Source organism: Poecilia reticulata, chromosome 1, assembly GCF_904066995.2.
Source record: "Poecilia reticulata chromosome 1, P_reticulata-male-v2, whole genome shotgun sequence".
Taxonomy (NCBI): Eukaryota; Metazoa; Chordata; class Actinopteri; order Cyprinodontiformes; family Poeciliidae; genus Poecilia; species Poecilia reticulata.
Genome location: NC_088830.1, coordinates 26,557,036 through 26,563,035, shown reverse-complemented (window position 1 = coordinate 26,563,035; position 6,000 = coordinate 26,557,036).

Genomic DNA, 6,000 nt, shown 5'->3' with positions numbered 1-6,000 from the left:
TTGATTTAACAACAAGAGACAAGTTGTCTAAACAATGTTTTTACGTTCATTAATGTTGAATTGGGAGTTTTAACTTAATGCTGCAATTTAAACCAAATATTTATTTCACAATATGCAAGGAAAAATCTGCCCTCACCTGGTTAAAGAGACACATTTCTCTATTATATTACTCACAATATCAAGTTAAAATATCTACTTATCAGAAGATAGAATAATTTCAAATCCTTGTTTCAAACTGCATGAACAAAATTTCTGATCTGATAATGAATTTTATTAAACTTCACAATGAATTCAGCTCAGAAACATTCAGTGTGATCAGGACTTTATCTTCAAGCTTTAAAATGAACATTTTCCTTAATAAAACATCAGAGTCAGATCAATGTAACGCACTTCCATCTCAGGATACAGAAACATGCCGCTAAGCATTCTGGGAAATAGTTCCCACTCCTGTCTTTTTCCTCTTTCAGTTTTTTAAGTGCAAACCTAAAAACTCTAGTTTATTAAACTCTTGGAGGTTTGACTAAATTAATAAGTTAACACAACTTACTGCTGTGAGTTTATCTTTCACAAACTCACATTTAGGTTCAAAATCTAAAACTTTAAACATATTTGACTGAGTAGAAGATAGTAGACACAGGTGAATGCAGCTCAAATGTTTTACAGTGTGTTTGAGGTCAGAGATACATGCGGATGCCTGGGTTTGTGTGGACAGTTTTGGTGACTAATTAAAGTAGTGTGTGACCAATAGGGTGAAACATCAGTGTCCGTCCACACATACCCTCCTTTGTCGTCTTTAAAGTGGTCGTAGGGGTGTTAATAATTTGACCCCCACCTAAAGTGTCTCTTAAGTGATGAGGAGGAGAGGGGCTGTTTGAAGACTGACCCTTCAACTTGTTTCTTGTCCTCCCCTCCTCCTCCTCCTCCTCCTCTCCCTCCCCTCTTCTCATTCTCCTTGTCCTGTTGTCTTCTTCTTCTATCCTCTTTCATGCTCTGTGGCCTCGGCTCCTCCTTTTCAATCTGCCGCGCTCAGCAGTCAGCTCTTACAGGACAAACAGACTGGAACTGTTGCTTTTCTCTTTCATGTGTGGGTGGGAGGCCGGGGCTGTGGGTGTGGATGGTAATGAGAGGTTAAGGCCACGAATATGTTGAACACGTGGATTTCGGACGGTCGTGTTGAAACTTTGGTTGATTCAGTTGGACAACAAGATGCTGCTGAGAAGTATATGGTCTGGACCACAGCTGGAAATAATGTGCAGGTGTCATAATCTGTGGGCACCTTTGTGTTTTCTATCTGTCCTCTCTTGTTTCTTTTAATTTTATTTCTTATTTGCTGTCCCTAGAGTCCACACTGACTTTGATTTAAAAAGCTTTTCACTTCACTTGCAATCTGCTTCAGGAGGAACTGAATTTGAAGGAGCTGATCTCATTTTTTTCCTTCAAGGGTTTTATAAATGATTCAGCAGAAACAAATTTTACATGTTTGAATTGATTTTATGTCGGGTTTATTTTTTGTAATGTGTCGTTTCACTGTATTGTCGTCATTAGGAGATTTATGCTGGTTAAATAAAGGATAAATGAAGAAGAATTTATTTATGTTCAGTTTTTTAGGGCTCGTTGACAGCAGCCCTGTTTATTATGCTTTAATCAAATTCTAGATTACTTGTGTAGAAAGTCCGGTTTGTTTTTGGAGGTGTGAATGCAAAATCAAAATCTAATAACGCAAACTCTGCTCCACTTACAACCCGCGGTCCCGATGTGAACTCTGGTGCAAGCGGATTGGAGACCGCTCCAACAGCAGGGCATTGTGGGTAAATAAACCCAAAATAAACACGACAGTCTAAAGCTAGAGGGGAAAATAGCTTGTAATCAATTACCAAAGCAAAAGGAACATTTTACAACCGCTAACATCTGACTCTATTCCATTTTGTTTACATTTTGTGCTTCATGTCTTCTTCAGGTTTTTGTAATGTTTTCTTCAGTAGTTCTTGATGCAGCGCCCCCCAAAGACAAGAAGGTGAATAAGCTTTTCATCGGGTTTGGTTCATTTGGCACCACACCAGGTGAAAATGTAACAAATTTAAGTACCAGGTAGAAAAACATCCTTCGTTACGTTTTCTCCTCCTTCTTCACTTTTCTCTTGATTTATGGAAAAGGAAGAGATTAAATGACATGTTGGTAAAACATGGGGCCACAACCTTGCAAACACAGAAACTGACCTGGAGTTCATTATTTCTCCTCTCCTTTATTCAGCCTTGTCCTTACTTTGAGATTATCATCGTGTAAAAAGTCTGTCAATTTGTCCTTTAACTTTCTTATGAATAATTAATTAGCTAAATTTAAGAAAAAAATCTATCTTTCCAACATTCTTATTTTGACTATCTGCACAGTGATTTGTTATACAATGTTACTATTATTGTTGTTTTTGTTGTGGTTTTTGATAATCTTATTTTCTATATATTGTTTTGACACCTGAAGAACTTTTTGTGGACAATAATAAAGACTCTTTCGTATCTATTTTATTTTATTCTTGCCTCTTAGTGTTTGTTAAACTCAATTTTCTTAACAATAATTAAAAACATGTACAACTATAAACGTAAAAAGTCTTGTTGGTAGCTAATATTTGAGTAAAAAATTGATTGTTCTCTACTTTCTTTCTGCTTTCTGATATTTTTCACCTGTTTTATAGAGCTTCCTGTCAGTCTACTCCAAAAGCACTTGCAAGAAAAATCGTCATTTTTTCTGTTTCCTTTATCCCCCTACTTTCCTTCCTCCTGTACTTTCTTCCCAATTCCCAGGCACTTGTATGTTTTCTCAGCTTGGGAAGGCTGCAGGCGGCAGAGCAGCAGCAGCAGCAGTCGGGCCGCTGGCTGCCAAAAAGGGAATTAAGTCAGTTGCCAGGCTGGATAAGAAATTGGATTCTCTTCCTTTTCTGTTATCCCTCTGGAGCAGATCCTGTTGGGCGTCAGGGAGGGGCTGGGGGTTTTGGAGATGGAGGAGCGGCGTTTGGGGATGTACAGGTGGTACGGCGGGGTTAGATCTCTGCCAGGTTGCTGTCACCTTTCTGAGTCCACATCAGGCCACACCTTCCCCTCTAAACCCGGGCTCCGTGTCTGAGCGGCAGCTGCAGCCAGCCGGGGGCCGGCATCAGGAAAACCAGACACACCAGCTTATGCATCTTCACAGGATGCAGCACCTGGTCAGACCTCCACCCTGCTGGGTTGTAACACTGCTGACTTATATCATTAGAGGCTTTGGGGCTCCATCACAAATCTCCTGGCAACTTCAGCTGGCACCATAATGGAGGAACAGCAAAGAGCCCGCTGTGTGTAAATAATGCTCTGTTTGCACCGTATTCTGGGGAAAGGGAATCAGAGGTTGTCTTATTTTTCATGCACACATTGTGGTGTTATGGCTTCAGAGGGTCCTGGTCGGGGCTCTGGGTCCCTGTGACCTGATGTGTGCACACACTGCTTCCTTATTAAATAACATGACTTGCTGTTCCCAATGTCTTTACTGGAACAAAACTGCAAAGCCACAAAATCTTACCAAGTAATTTTTGCATAGTTTCTAGTGGAAATATCTTAGTACTTGAAATAAGGCAAAACTAACTTGCATGTAAGTTTCCACCAAGAAATAGGAGCTTAAGTCAGTAATTCCTTAATTTTGATGAAAAAGTTCTACTTTTACTGCAGATTACTTCACCTATAACATAGGAAAAATGTCTTGTTATAAGTGAATATATCTGTCAATGTAACTAGTACTTTTTTTTTCTTTTACCAATATTGAGGAGTTATTGACCTAAAACGGTCTGTCTGAAACTGTGGTCCAGGGCCGCCCTCTAGTGGTCCGCAAGGTACTGCATTTAAACTGCCGTTTGTTTTTTGCCGTGACGTCAGGTCAAAGCATACAGTTAGCAAAGCAATGTTTTCTGCTTTGATAAGCAAAGCAGAAGACAAATAAACAACATATGAAACACTTTTACAAGCATCAAATAAACCGTTCCAGCATGTTTGGTCAGCTGGTTTTACCGCTGTATGCGCTGTACAATAGCTGCTGGAAAAGACAAGTGTTTTGTTGTTGACTTACTACCCAGAAACCACTTGTTGGTTGTGCAGGAGGCACCATTTCTGCTTTTCAAAGATGTACAGTTGTATAATTGCACATCTGCGGGCAGAGATTTTCATGTGCGATTGTAAACGTTGAGTTGGAGGGCGTGGCTTTAAAGTGACAAGACGCCCTAAAACAACTCATTCTAAAAGGATTTCGAAATAGGAAGAACTGGCCAGACTAAAATCTTATCTAGGAATGATTCTGTGCAAAAAAATATTAATTAACATGTTTTGATTAGGCCATAGAGTTAAACTAACCCGTTCAAGAAGCATAATAGGTCACCATGCGTCTGTTAAGCCTCTTTTCTGTGTTTCTTCTTCGTCTTTATTTTGGTGACATTAGACCTCAGTTTTCAGTTTTGTCATTTTGGAAATTGTAAACAATAACTTAGAGTTTCTAATTGGTCCTATATTTTCCCGACCGGCCGACTACGGCTGTGCTATCACTGAGGGGGTAGAATTAAGACCACATAGGGAACCAAATAACATTTTTAAAAGCTGGGAGACTTAAGTAGAAAATTGGCTTAGCATGCAGATTGCAAAGTCAACAATGGAAACATATATCCCATCTTGGAGTGATTGAAGTCCCTGTCTTTCAGATGAACAAAGTGTTTGATTTCCACCATGCCTCTTACATAAACTGCTAACTTGATTTCACACCCTGCATCTGAGGGTGACAACAAACGCTTTAATTAGAGAAAGATGATGCAGGGAAGAGGAGGGAGGAAAGGTGATAGACGGTAACAAATCCCCAGCACACGGCAGACAGCTTAAATATACAACCAGCAAAGCGAAATATGATTTTTTTTTCCCTCCCTACTTTTCATATCGTATTATTTCTCTCTTCATTCTCTAGCTTAAAACTGTGAATATTTTTGCATAGCTTAAAGTCTGGGTGCTATCTCACCCAAACTTACGCTGTTCATTAGCATCGTCAGGGGTTTATGCAGGAGGTGTGTAAGGCTAGAGGGGATGGGTGCATGCCAAAATGAGGCCTTTGTGGTTAAGATCTGGACATCGAACGCATCATTCTGGTTCGGGCAGCAGAATGACGGGCGCTTTGTCGCCCTTCGAATTCGGACGAGTCACCCCGCAAGATTAGCCCCTTTCAGAGTAGCTCCATTATCTAAGTAGTTGTTGTTACGGTGATGGAAGAGAATAAAAAGAAAGGGAATAATAAAGCAAAGCAAAAAGATCAAATCTATCACACTTGATCCTCTGGACATTATTAAGTAGGCAGGCTGATCAGGAAAAGTGATAAACGCTCAGCAATAAGCGCGCCAATCATCGCCTTCACCTTCTCTACAGCCTGCAAAACAATTGCCTTCTCCACTCTCAGATTGGGCTTTATTGGTCAGCAAATAATCAAAGCCCCTTTTTTCCATTGGAGGGGATTAGAAAGGCAAAGTTAAGCCTGCTGGATGAGACACCATGGCGGAGAGGCCAGGGGTGGTCTCCTTATCAGGGATATGCTGTTGGATGCAGCTCTGCCACAGAGCAGATTGCTTTCACTGTCACTTGTCTGCAGAGAAGAACAAAGAAGCAGCGCTGCCACAATAATACCCCCGCTCCGATGGGACACAGAAAATGTTCCTTTATGTATCTATTATTAGGGGCACTAGGATCAAACATGCCTCCACTTTCTCTGAATGTTTCCTTTTTTATTCTTTTATTCACCAGCCCTCCATTGAGCTGGGTTAATTTGGTTTTTATAAACTACTTCCTCTATTTGGGCGAGACAACACTGCAGGGTGTCCGCATATCCTTAAAAAGTCTTAAATTCATGTTTCTAAAATTAAGGCCTTAAAATGGCTTAAATTAATCAAGAAAATGTAAGATGGCCTTAAATACGTCAAACAAAGGTCTTGATTTTTGTTGTGGCAGGATTATT